General features: G+C 35.1%; 1 long non-coding RNA gene across 1 annotated transcript; it reads left to right on the top strand.

Moving 5' to 3' along the window:
- Nucleotides 1-4,754: 4,754 nt before the first annotated feature.
- LOC137074109 (uncharacterized) lies at nucleotides 4,755-9,789 on the top strand. The gene is made up of 3 exons (XR_010904916.1): nucleotides 4,755-4,983; nucleotides 5,925-6,075; nucleotides 9,216-9,789. It is a non-coding gene; the product is annotated as an uncharacterized lncRNA (long non-coding RNA).
- Nucleotides 9,790-14,940: the final 5,151 nt, after the last annotated feature.

The following is a 14,940-nucleotide window of genomic DNA, read 5'->3' as shown; positions in this document are numbered from 1 at the left end:
ATGCCGATGTTTAGAGGTCAGGGTCAGCCGATGGCCGATTTTTAGGGCTGATATTTTAAAGTTTTCCCCTTCATTTGCATGCTAAAATGCCACACTAATAATAAGTGGATGTACAACATTACTAAACTTACCATCATCATATTGACAATGACTTGAACCCATCTCACGAATCTTAATTTTGTGCACTGCACAATCATAATTTATCATAATTTATGGTAAACTTGGCCATAAATGCCATTCCCATTCTATGCAATGCATACACTATATTTATTTTGCATAGTAATGTGTTTTTGGGACAATATTTTATGTAAAAAGACGTAATAAAAGGGAATGTTTTCATAAGAATTGTATATTTCATGCGATTCATAAAACAAGAACATCCAAACTAGGGATGGCACAATTCTCAATATAATATTTAACTGTTTGTTACGGTATTCATGGTTCAATACGCACTTGTATTGAACTAGTTTTTTTCCCCGGTTTTGCATTTAATTTATATATAGTTGATATGAGCAAATATCTAATTATATGCACTAGTTGGGGGGTGTTTAGCCACGCTTAAAATGCTGGTGTCAGAGGTTATACTCATGGAACATAGTTACTCACAGTCACGGAAGTACATTACTTGGATGCGTTTTAAAGCCTTGCCGGTTAAACATTTCCTTCGCTTTACATGGTGAGTGCGCACACTAAAAGCCTGTCAAACACACGTTATTACTGGACTAAGTAGTCTTACTGCGCTAATACTGTCAAATACACACAAGGTTAACATAAACACAGTCGGTTATGTCTAAAGTTAAAGTAAATCTGCGTGTGTCTGGATATGAGATGCGGGCAAGTCATGAACACTTGTCCTTAAAGGAACAGTTCACCTCTAAAATGATGTTAATAAAACAACAAAAGACAAAGAGAAAATCACTCACTGCTCTTGTCTAAAAACAAAAACAACAACTTTAATACAGTAGCTTTTAATCAATGTATATTTGCCTATAAATATATATTAGCTTGTTCTCGAAATCACCAATTATGTGAATAGGCCCATTTTTTGTATGCAACACATGGTGCCACCCTATTTGTTATGTGTCAGATTAAATTGCTTTTGCTGTCCTCCCGTCTTAATGGAAATGCCAGTGTTGCCCAGAGAGAGAAAGAGAGAGAGAGAGAGAGAGAGAGAGAGAGAGAGAGAGAGAGAGAGAGAGAGAGAGAGAGAGAGAGAGAGAGAGAGAGAGAGAGAGAGAGAGAGAGAGAGAGCAACTCCAGCAACTCCCAAACGAAACAGTCATGGTCAGCCGAGTGTGAAAATACCAAATTGACTATTTGACTTTATTTTAACTGTTTTTGCTCTCACACAGCCTCATGTGTGTGTAAAGTTGTGTTTTCACTTGAGACAAACAGAGAGAAACATCGAAAAGCACTCCACATTCACCGATAAACGAGAGGTCTTCCTATTTGGTCAAACTCCCCGCTGTGACCAGTTATCGTGCGTGACTTTCCTTAGATCACTGTTGATGGATAAATGACCTCAGACATGAAATATCAGTATTGATCCAGGCAGCCCTGATCTATGTGTGCAGGAGATTGTGAGTTGTAGATGTGCAATATCAACAATTTCTCAGCAGATCTCATTATACAGGACCTGTATAATCAGCTATCAGCCACCAGTCAGCCCAGATTTCCTGCCCTACTACAGGGTGAATGATGTCACTTCCTTCCAAGAGGGCAAATATATTAGCAGACCAAAGATCAGCAAACATGCATAGAAAGACATGTTTGCAACAGAAAACAGCAGGACACTTGTCCGAGAGCTCTCTGACCCCTCCATGGACAGCTATTTAACTAACACTTTCAAGGCCCAGAAAGGTAGTAAAGAAACCGAGAAAATAGTCCATGTGACTCCAGTGGTTCAACCTGAATTTCATGAAGTAACGAGAATACTTTTTGTGTGCAAAAAAGCAAACAAAATAGCGACTTTATTCAACGATTTCTTCACATCTGTGTCAGTCTCATATGCATTTGATGTAGTAAATACAGTGCAGCGTTTCCGAGTTACGTCAGAGCTACGTCAGCACGCCGGCTTGCCATTGGCCGAAGCTGTTCACATGAGCACCATGATGCATGTGATGCTGATACAGGAGCTGACCAACTGAAATTGTGTAGAAGACTGACACAGACAAGAAGAAATTCTTTAATAAAGTCAATATTATTGTTTTTGTTTTTTTGCACACAAAAATTATCACTCATTAAATTAAGCATGAGTCACATGGACTATTATAATAATGTCTTTACTACCTTTCTGGGCATTGAAAGTAGAAAAGCTGTCCATAAATAGCTGTCCACGGAGGGGTCAGAGAGCACTCGGATTTCAGCAAAAATATCTTCATTTGTGTTCTGAAGATGAACGAAGGTCTAATGGGTTTGGAACGACACAGGGTGAGTAATTAATGACTGAATTTTTATTTTTGGGTGAACTAACCCTTTAATTTAGTGGTTGCTATCAGGATGTGAAGAGACTTTCAACCAGCATAACAAAAAATGATTCTGGAATAAAAAGCCTTTCCTGCCTTTAACCAATCAGTAGCTAATAGCAAATTTAGGACTGAGACAGTTCCTTATTAGGTCATCAATAATTACTGAATGAGATTAGCCTCATTAATAACTATGACAAATTATAAAGAACCAATGAATTACTAATCACAACATTAGCGTGTGTCTGAAACAAAATCATTTGTCTTTTTTTACTCTGAATATCATAAAATGCATCACTAATTACAACCTACAAAGTCATTTGAACCACAATTACAACTTGCTCATGTCAGCAACTATATTTTACATTTGCAACCTTATTTCTCACAATTGTCACTATTTGTAATGAATATAGCTTTATATTTCACAATTACAATTTTTTATATAATATGTGACTCTCATGAAAGCAAATTATGGTTAATTAATGTGAATTTTTCAGAATTGGCCATTTATATTAGGTTAGATTGTATCTGTGCATTCTTTTTGGACAAAACATATAATGCTGTTGAACTTTGAGCTGTAATATATCCAAGTTGCAATTACCGATATTATTTTTATGTACACGTGACTTTATATTTCGTAATTCTCACAATTGTTACTTTACCAGGAATAACATTGCAACTATGAGATTTAATTGCCTCTTTACCTCACGCAACTTAAATTTGCAGCAGAAACAGGCTTCTATAATGTACGTGTTTGTTTCTAAAATAACTAAAGGTCTGTACACCTGTGGTTTTCCTGTTGTTTAGCATCCACAAGAGCTCTAAATTAGGGCAGAGACTGAGGTCAGAATTCTCCCGTGTTCCAATTTCCTCAGAGAGACTGTTATGTGCTGTAATCAGGGCCATTCCGGCTCAAACAGGCTCAAACTGGAGGCAGACATCACAGTAACACACAGCCCTGATGATACCTAAGCCTTTCATCAGTAGCATGGCAACTGGCTGCCTGCAACAACCCCAAAAATGATAACACCTCACTGCCTGAAATTTGGGACGTGCAGTTGGGAGCGTGCATGTGCCTTTTGATACAGAAATGGTGAAGGAGTATGTATGCAATTTTCATATTTCTTGCATGTGAATGCATCTATGACATGATGTTTCCATGTATGGGAGTGTGTCATTGGGATCACTGGCAACATCACAGACCGACATGATGTCTTTGCTGTGTTCGCCCCCTCTTTTATCATCCCTTTCAACTTGCCTCTATTTCACAGACAGAGGCAACACACACACACACACACACACACACACACACACACACACACACACACACACACACACACACACACACACACACACACACACACACACACACACACACACACACACACACACACACACACACACACACGCACACACACACACACACACACACACACACACACACACACACACACACACACACACAAATGTCTGTGCTATGATACTCATTAAAAATGGGTGGTACGCTCTTCAAAAACTTAGAAGAGATTTCTGGAAAAGTTAACCAAGTTAATGCTGTACAGACTCAATTTACACACAAACAAACAACTATATATATATATATATATATATATATATATATATATATATATATATATATATATATATATATATATATATATATATATATGTATATATATATATATATATATATATATATATATATATATATATATATATATATATATATATATATATATATATATATATATATACACTAAATCCAACTAAGACCAGCCTAAGTATGTAACTGGTTTTACGTGATTTCTAGCTGGTCCAAGATGGCCAATAATTGGTAAATCTTGGCCAATGTTGGACTAGTCTAGATGGATAAAGGATCTGGTTTGCTGTTGGGCCATCTTGATCAAGCTCAAGCAGGTCAGAGCTGACCACTTTAAATAAACTTTATATGTGCAGAGATGTCTAAAAGTTTTTTATTTGCAACTGATTTTCTTCTTTATGTCGCTCAAACAGCAATGTCAAGGTCATGCGATCAAATTCCAGAGAATGCCTGAAATGATGAAATTTAAACCTTGATTGCTAAAGGTTAACGTTACTCCATTGCTGTTCTATGTATAACGTTACACTAGTCTGGCGTGCAAAACCGTTTTGCTTTCTACTGCTAAGGTTTAGTCGCATACAATAGTCCATAAACCGAATCATGTCCTCATAAACTGCGAGTAAACACACACAAATGTTGACAGGCCACTAAATACAGTACATACCACACACTGTAAAAAATGTCCGTAAAAATACAGTATAATATACTGTATTATCTTGAAGGAATTTTCCGTATTTGTGTTTTACAGGTGTTTTTCCGTATTTTTAATTGCGCATTGCATTGTGGGAGCAAGAACCTCAGTCGGCGGGAAACGCATGAGAAACAAATTTTTTTACATACACTAATCGCCATTACATGCACGGATCACCATCAAGTTTCAGTCAGATTTTGGAGTAGGATAAACCTCCCGCTTCTGTGGTAAACATTAAGAATTGTATTTTGTTTCTGTTCTTTTTCATACATTTGTCACAACCTGTTTTAAAGCGTTATTTTTGTATTTTAGGTGCTATCTGACTCGTCTGTCGGACCCTTCGTGTTAACCGACTTGTTCATTCTCAAATTTAGCTGATATTTGTGAAGATGCTCTCAATGTACTGTTTTATTTATTGAATTATCAACTTATATTTGTTGTTGGTGTCGTTTAAACGTTATGTAGTGTATTGAAATGTATTTCACCGGAGTGAGCATGTGGTTTACAGTTGTTAGCTTTACTAACATTACATTTTAAACGAAGTTAGGTGCTACAATATGAAGATGTAAAAGGGCGTGTGTCTCTCTTGAGTAGTTCAAAACTTGTTTACACATTAAATAGATATAAAACTATTCCAATGCTAAAAGAGGATTAATTCAGTAACGTTAGGCTATCACACGCCCCACTGTTATTTGTGCGCACAGACTCACATACAAAACGTTAACGTTACATACAGGGCTCGCGCGCGCACACCGAGGGAGAGGGGTGCGTTTCCGACAGCTCGCGTCCTCAGTGCACTTGAATGGACACATAAGTTATACGGTATGCATTATGTAAGTCAAAATACCCCTCTCGGCAAGTATTCTTGTAAACACATTTGGTTTTGCTCTCATCTGAAAGCGCGCACAGTTAGCAAATATTGAGTTATCTTTCAAGTCTTACGCCAACGGACAAACTCACACAAAAAGTATGTCAACATGTCCATCTTGATGAGTAGGCTATCCAAGCAGACATCTGTATGCTTTTTCAGAACTTTATACAGTCGAGAGACGACGCGTCCCTGTATTAGGTCTTAAAGGGTCTGTTAAATGTCTGGTCTATTGGATGTGTGTGCATGTAACGTTATAATACTTTTCTTGTTGTTATACCTGTATGCTGTTTGTGTAAGGTGATGGACAATTCAAGATTGCTGTGGATCAGGAAATTATTAATGATCACATCACCTCCCCCATCATGGCCCTGAGCTTCACTTTCTCTTTGTTTTATGTTTACATCAAATACCCAAAAGAGATGGCACACTCCCTGGAATTCATCCAAAGGTAAGCAACACATTGCATGTGAAATTACTTAAGATCATGTTGACAATAAGAGCATGTTGTTTTATTGCTATTTTTATAAACTGAAAATTATTATTTAATCTTGCTGTTTAATTTAATTTTTAAATGTTTAATTTTGTTAATATTATTATTTTATTGAGTGATGGGGAGTGGGTTTAAACAGTGACAAGTACATTTGCTATATGGCGTCTTCCTGTCACCTCCTATATTCTTATCAGTGTTTTGTTAGTTTAAACTTACGTCTTCATTAGGGCTGTAGCTATCGATTCTTTTAGTAATCGAGTATTCTACCGATTATTCCATCGGTTAATCGAGTAATCAGATAATAATTACTTTTTTTTTTTTAAATAAAGAGCAATACTAAATATAAGAAAATAAGACTTATATATTTAGGACCCAAAAATGAAATTGATGTTATTGACTCCTCACCCTAATGTCGTTCCACACCTGTAAGACCTCCATTCATCTTCAGACACAGTTTAAGATATTTTATATTTAGTACGAGAGCGTATGCAAGTGTATGCACACTATACTGTCCATGTCCAGAAATGTTTTTTTGGTCCAAAAATAACAAAAACTAAAATTTTATTCAGCATCAGTCTTCTCTTCTGCATTTGTTGGATCACGTGCCAAACTGCTGAAATCACGTGACATTGGCGATCCAAATCATTGATCGATTCACTGATTCATGGCCGTTTGAATCTTTATTTGAGGTTTAAAAAACAAATGCAGAAGAGAAGACTGATACTGAATAAAATCTTAGTTTTTGTTATTTTTTGACCAAAATGTATTTTCGATGCTTCAAGAGATTCTAATTAACCCACTGATGTCTCATATGGACTACTTTGATGATGTTTTTATTACCTTTTTGGACATGGACAGTATAGTGTGCATAGACTGCATTATGCTCTGGGACTAAATATAAAATATCTTAAACTGTGTTCCGAAGATGAACGGAGGTTTTACGGGTGTGGAGCGACATTAGGGTGAGTCATTAATGACATCAATTTCATTTTTGATTAACTAAGCCTATAAAATAAACAAATTAGTTGTTTTCTTTTTAGAAAAAAATACATTTTATTCCTGAAATTGCATACATTACTGTGAAACTAAAAAAATTTAATCCATTCAATTGCCGTATTATATTATATAAAAATCTTTTTCAAATTACTTTAAAAAGGTAAAAATAGTTCAATCTAAAACTAAACCTACAACGATAAACCAAAATAATAGTAATATAAATAACAATAATGCCTAAACAATGCATTTATGTATTTAGCTTCAGTTTAGGCATGACATAAGCCTTTACTGTCTTCTGAAGGATTTGTGGCTTTTGTAAGATGCAAAAAATATTGGACACTGGACAGGAAGAAAACTTGAAATAAGAACAAGTGTATAGATGCTCGGATCAGCTCTAATGTCACTGGATCAGCTGTTAAAAACAAACCATAGCCTAAACCCGCACCCGATCGTCACAACTTCAAATCCTCAGTTTAAGCGCAATGTTATCGTCATATAAGCTGCACTGAAGTAGGTTGCTTTAAAAAAAGTCTTCTTCAGTGAAATTACGTTTCTTAAATAACCTAAAATAGGGTTGACAATACATCACAGAGGAGTAACCACTGCAATGTGAGCAAAAGCGAGAGATGTGTTTGTATTTAATTCTGATAAAATACATCACACACAGGCCTACATATCCACATTTTGTGCTAATCATTCATAATTGTTACACAGCTTGTTTTATTACGTTAGTAGTAATAGAAATATGATTAAAGTGTGAAATTTAAATGACCAAATCAATGAAAGCAAGCAGCTTTGAGAGCATGAGCGCTACGCGTCTCACACGCACACGTAGCTGCAGTGCTCGTGCTTTCATTGATTTGTGTAATTTAAATATCACACTTTAATCATATTTATAGCTACTAACTTGATAAAACAAGCTGTGTTACAATGATGAATGATTAGCTCAAAATGTAGGTTTGTAGCCTGTGTGATGTACTTTATCTAAAATTAATACAAACACATCTCTCGCGTTTGCTTGCGCTCCAGCAGTTAGCCTACTCCTCCCATTATTGTCAACCCTGGCTTAGGTTAAGAAATGTAATTTCACCAAATAAGTTTTTTTTTATTATTTTTTTTTAAAGCAAACTACTTCAGTGTAGTTAATATGTGGCGATAACATCACGCTTATCATGGAGGATTTGAAGTTGAGACGATCGGTTGCAGGTGTAGGCTATGGTTTGTTTTTAACAGCTGATTCGGTGATGTTAGAGCTGATATGCGCATCACTTGTTCATTTCAAGTTAGCCTGTCCAATATTTTTTACTTCTTACAAAAGCCACAAAGCTTTCAAAAGACAGTAAAGGGTTATGTCAAGCCTGAGCTGAAGCTGAAACATGAAAGTTAAGTTGCACAATATAATGTTTAGGAATTATTGTTATTTATATTATTATTATGGTTTGGTTTATTGGTTGTAGGTTTAGTTTTAGATTGATGTTTACTTTTTTTAAGTGATTTGAAACCGATTTTTATATAATATAATACGGCAATTGTACGCATTAAAATTTAGTTTCACAGTTATTATGCAACTTTAGCAATAAAACTTACAAATTTGATGTTAATTTTAATATATCTGTCTTATTTTCTCTTATATTTAGCATTGCTCTTTAAAAAAGAAAAAGTAATTATCCGATTAATCGATCGATTAAGTGCTAGATTAATTGATTACAAAAAGAATCGATAACCGCAGCCCTACTAACATCATTAAATTTATGCATAATTTTTCATGTCAAATTTTATTAAATAATTTTGGTTATATGACACTATAGGGCTGATGCAAATTAAATTAAATTTACACTGCAAAATTAGAACCGCACAATTTTTGCTGTTAACACTGTATGTAATAATCTAAATAATTTGCGTGCTTTATTTATATCGGTATTGAAGTTAAACAGGAAACTTGTCCTTCAATAGTCCTTCACATTTTTTTTACTTATCCCAGATCTCTGTCAAGCCCTGATTAAATAAGTATTTTCAACATAGTCTGCATGTTACTCAGTTTCAGTTTCATTTATTTCATTACTTGTGTAGCTAAAAAAAAAATGTGTGTTCCTTTCTTTAAGAGTTTTCCTGGGAATAAACCCTGAACAAGGATCAGAGGCTGAGATGAAGGGATCGAAACAACATCAACACATTCCTCCAAGATTTCTGAGGTTCCTGTATAAATCGAAAAACTTGAAAATCCATGGACAATTTTAGCTTTTTTTCCAAGCTCAATATGGAACTTAAACTGAGTAGTAATTCCTTGAAATAGGCACATGGAAAGAGGTAATGATCACACACAGATACATGGAGCCCTGCGTACCACTTAATTCCTTTTAAGGAAAATTGCCACAAACACTAGAACATTTTAAAGACGTCTAGCAGTTGTTAATGATATTGATGGGTTGGTGCTATGGTGGTGTAGTTGTTTTTTTATTTATTTTTTAATGGTTGTAAATCTCTAAATTTCGCTTGTTTTGAATTTTTACTTTCTTACCAATCTTTGGTGTCAGTATCCTACATTGTTATATTTGTCTTTTGCTCTTAAAGGGTTAGTTGACCCAAAAATGAAAATTCTGTCATTAATTACTTGCCCTAATATCGTTCGACACCAGTAAGACCTTCAGTAAGATCTTCAGAACACAGATGAAGGTATTCGCGTTGAAATCCGATGGCTCAGAAAGGCCTTCATTGACACCAATGTCATTTCCTCTCTCAAGACCCATAAAGGCACTAAAGACGTCATTACAAAGCCCATCTCACTACAGCGGCTCTACAATCATTTTATGATGCGATGAGTAGTTTTTGTGAACAAAAAAACAACAACTAAATAACGACTTGTATGGTGATGGGCCGATTTCAAAAGAAAGTTTCAAACGTTATGAATCAGCGTATCGAATCATGAATCGATTCACTGATTCATAACTGTTCGAATCTTTTTGTTTTGAAATCTGCCCATCACCATGCAAGTTGTTACTTAATTTTTGCCCACAAACTATTCTGGTCTCTTCATAAAATGATTGTAGAGCCACTGTAGTGAGATGGGCTTTGTAACGACGTCTTTAGTGCCTTTATGGGTCTTGAGAGAGGAAATGACATTGGTGTCAATGAAGGCCTGTCTGAGCCATCGGACTTCAACACAAATATCTTCATCTGTGTGTAAAGAGGAACAAAGGTCTTGCGGTGTTGAACGACATGAGGATAAGTAATTATTGACATAATTTTTGGGTGAACTAAAGCAAAAAAATAAAAAAAAATAAAACGTATTCTACAATATAAGCACTTTTTAAATGCTTATTAGTGTTTTTCTACATTGTTAAATGAATTGTATAGATTAAAAAGCTGCCTCTATTTTTGTATTCCAGGTTTTTTTTTTTTTTTTTTTTAATTCATTTAAAATAAGTTTTGAGTAATGGGTAATGACAATATCCTTATAAAGTAAAGTTTCGCTTTTTTACAGTGCAAATCTGCTATATACATGTTCTTTTTTTAAATTGTATTTTGCTGTTTAAAGCAAAACAACTTCAAGCACTGAATTTAAAAGCTGCATCCATGTTTTTGCTTTTTTTTATGTTTAAATTTGTTTTTGACTTTGTCCGTTGGTCCTCAAATATTTTACTTTTTTTCTGTTTTGACAGTGCAGCACCACACTTAAAAGCTGCTGGGCTGCTTTTTTATTTTTTTTATTTTTAATTTTTTTGACTTTGTTTGATCCTCCACTAGTTTACTTATGGACTACAGCACTACTATTGAGTCTCGCTTTTACAGTTTTTCTCAATTGTTTACACACATTTTCTGAAAGCATGCCTCATCCCTAACGAAACAAAAATATATTGCAGTATATTGGAAAGTATCATGTAATACATTTAACAATATATTCACGTATATGGGATTTAATATTTATATTCTCTAACATATAGCAATATATGAAAGCGGCAATCATTTGTATATTTTGCAATATATTACAGGAATATATAATATATTGTATAATACCATCAATACATTATTCCATGTATTTACAATATATAATATATTTCAAGTAATATATTGGTAAATATATTTTCCTTTCGTAAGGGATATTCTCAAAACTCTACACACAAATCCAAAAAAACACAATGGGCAAAACCCATCAATTCTCCTGCAAAATGAAACTTTACATTCAAAACAATGTTATTTCTTCTCAAAATGGGATTTTGTTTTCAAATGACACACACAAACCATCATATGTATAGACATTTATAAGAACCAGCTGAACACTGATCTGCCCAATGTAAAACACTATGATGAATGTAAAACACTTCTCCATTCATCATAATGACTTAGGCCTTTTTTTGGTTCAGTGTTACACTTACTACAGACAGTACAAACATAAGTGTGTTGTAAAATATGTGAGAATATTGTTTTTATACTCAGAACACACAAATAAACGGTACAATTGTATTTGATTTTTCCTTTAAAAACAATGTACACAGTTTACATCCCATTCCCAACCAACACAAAGTTGCACATACACTACATACAAAACAACAGAAGAATTAGTTACAGTAAATAAATAAATAATAATAATTAAAATACCTATGCTGCATCCCCCTTTTGCAATTTGAGTGTAATGCAGGAACTGTGCTTGTAGTTTAGCAGAATTGGTTCAGGGGGTTGGTGAATGAGTTACATGTTGTGGTCATTGTGTCTCAAGTACCAGAATTTGTGTGTAAACAATTGAGAAAAACTGAAAGTGCAAAACAAATCTTCCTCCCCACCCACCCATTTGTTTAAAATGTATCAAATCTTTGAAGTGTTATTAAGTGTAACATTTTGACAGTGCAACACTTGTACACATTTGCATGTTTATGGTTGTCTTGCTGTCAAGTGTATTTTTTATTTCAGGTTAAGATTCATATCATTTGTACAACTAAATATATTCAATGCATTTAATAATGTTTAACAAAGATAAAAATAAACCATGTTTGGTGTCTGTATTTAGGTTTGTGCGGCATTTATTTGACCATGTTTAATGAATCAAAAAACTGCATTGCTAATAATGGATGCCATTTTAAAGTATTTTGGCCAATTTATAGTGATTTTATATACAAAACCAGTACAAAATTTCAGTTTTCAAAATTTTAATTATTAACGGAAGTGTATGTAAATGTTATGGAGATTGTCCTGTAAATCTACAGAATTTTCCGTTTTTTTAACTGACAGAAATGTCTGTAAAAGTACAGTAGCTGTACTGTAAATCTACGGAAATTTTCCGTTTTAGAGTTGAAGGAAATGTCCGTAACTATTACGGAAAATGTACCGGTAATTTTCTGCCAGTACATTCTCCGTTTTTTGACGGAATTTTTTTTTACAGTGCAGAGACGGACGTCCTGCTGTTCCTGTTTCTCCTGTTCAATTAATTTCAGCCTCCGAATCTGATCATCTGGATCATATCTGTATTAGCTGAGATCGATAGCCATGGGTTTCTCCACGCTTGAGGACGTCACCGCTTTGTGTGCACTCATCATTCTTTAGCTCCGCCCACACGATACGCCTCCAGGCGCTCGGTTTTTTCCGGAAAGACTCGGTACAGCCTATATTTCTTTTATAAATATAATAAAACTAAAGACTTTTTGGAGATATGAAGGATGCTATACTACTCTATAGGTACTCAAGATTGACATGAGATTGACTGAAACTGAGTGTTTCACCCCCCCTTTAAGTGTTCAATAATTTGCAGTTCGACATCAAGCACTTTTGTAGCCAACATCACGGTAAGTCAAATGATGAGATGAACAAACCCACTAATGTGCCGTCCCCATTGGTCTGCTGGTCTCTTTTTCATAAGGTAAACTTTAATGCAGACAGGAACCGAGAAAGCCTGAACACACCTAAGGGGCATTCAGTGTAACAAGCTTTAAATTGATATTTCATTTGATTCTTAAATCCTCTGATGACTGCATATTTTCTTATTCATCAAATGTAGGCGGGGTGGCGTGAAGACATGCTCTTTTCATTTTTATCTTCTGTCTCACTCCTTCGCTTTTAATGAACATTACTCTCCTAGACCGTGCGGGACTCTCTCTCTCTCTCTCTCTCTCTCTCTCTCTCTCTCTCTCTCTCTCTCTCTCTCTCTCTCTCTCTCTCTCTCTCTCTCTCTCTCTCTCTCTCTGAATTCATCACGTCTCTCATTAATCTCCTGGCAAAGGAGCACAAAATGAAAACACACAAAAACACACACTTTCTAAAGAAGGAGATGGTTTAAGAGTGTTTAAATTTGCATAAAACACTCCATCACGCTGGGTTGGCTAGTTTCAGAACGATAGACACATCCGTAAAACGGGCAACAAAATGTAATTAACAAGCTAAAACAGTTCAGTCAACGTGAAGCATGGTGTTTTTTTGTTGACCTCTACCCTTACATAGTTTCTAATGCATGTTTCACTCAAAACCAAACATGGGCGAATTCCGATGTTTTATTATTTAATAATTTGTCATTTAGCTGACACTTTTAACCACTTCACATGAGGAAGATGCCTATAGAGGAAATGTGGCGGTGTCTTGCTAAATGGTGACGGTTCAATGGTGAATGGTTCTCTGCAGAGATTCACAAATGACGTGTACTGACCTGTCCAAATGGCACATGGTTTAATAATGACTTCATAATAAATAATGAATTTTATGAATAAAAAATTGTAGTCATATAAAAAAATTATTCAACAAGCACAAGGAAAAACTATTACGATTGACAAAAAAGCAATTTACGTAAGCAATAAGGTATGAGAGGCTGTGCTGTATCATTAATAAGTCACGGCTGAAGGGCATTGTTGTCTTGCTTCAGCTGTGACTTATTCACGATACAGCACTAGCCTTAAGTACATTATTGCTTTTATAAAATGGTTACCACACAATACAAATATAAAAGCCAAATATGTCAATGCAACTTTCATGAAGTAATATCTAGTGCTGTAGTACTCGAGACCAGTCTTAAAGGGATAGTTTACCCAAAAATGAAAATTATGTCGCCATTCACTCAGCCTTAAAGGAGTGATGAATTGAGAAATCCATTTTCCCTTGAGCTCTTGATATATAAACGGTCATGGTAATATAAGATTATACTGTACGTTTCAAAGCTGAAAACTTCATTGTTAGTTAAAGAAAAGCTTTTATAGACATCAGGCCCAGAAAACTATTGTGTTCACATCTTGACGTCATTGACTGATGAAACAGATAAACATGCCGAGGAAGATAGCAAGATATTGTGCTATTCCTGTTTGTGGAAGAACAGTCAATGAATAAGCTTCCTTCGGATCCTAATATTAGGAATGTGTGGTTAAACTTTATTTTTAAAGAAGTTCCAGCTGACGAGGGAAAGAAATGGTGTTCGCTTCATTTCACCGCGGGATCGTTTGTAAACAAATCTCACAATGCTATTTTACTATATTGGACCCGACAGGAGGAATGGTGCAACACACTTATGTGAGTAAAATGTATTTTTTGTATTAGTATTGCATTGTTATAGATCGTTTTGCTTATGTGTACGTGTCTAACAGAGCATACCTTTAGCACGCTGGACTCAGAAATGTATGGGCCAGGGCTCACAAAGCGACATAAACGGAAGCCCGTTGATGAATCCGATGAATCTTGTAATATTCCTTTCTAGTTCTGCTATTCTCTCTCTCTTGACGTGACATTTGAAGGGCGCGCGCACGTATGTGTATGTGTGTGCGTGCAGTTCGCAGTTATATTGAACGATCGTGCGGGCTATGCAATACAAAAATAATAGTCTAATCAATCGCGGGTGGATGAGAAATAAATCATTGTTTG

Source organism: Pseudorasbora parva, chromosome 4, assembly GCF_024679245.1.
Source record: "Pseudorasbora parva isolate DD20220531a chromosome 4, ASM2467924v1, whole genome shotgun sequence".
Taxonomy (NCBI): domain Eukaryota; kingdom Metazoa; phylum Chordata; class Actinopteri; order Cypriniformes; family Gobionidae; genus Pseudorasbora; species Pseudorasbora parva.
The sequence above is the reverse complement of the archived record's forward strand: the minus strand, read 5'-3'. Positions and strand labels throughout refer to the sequence as shown.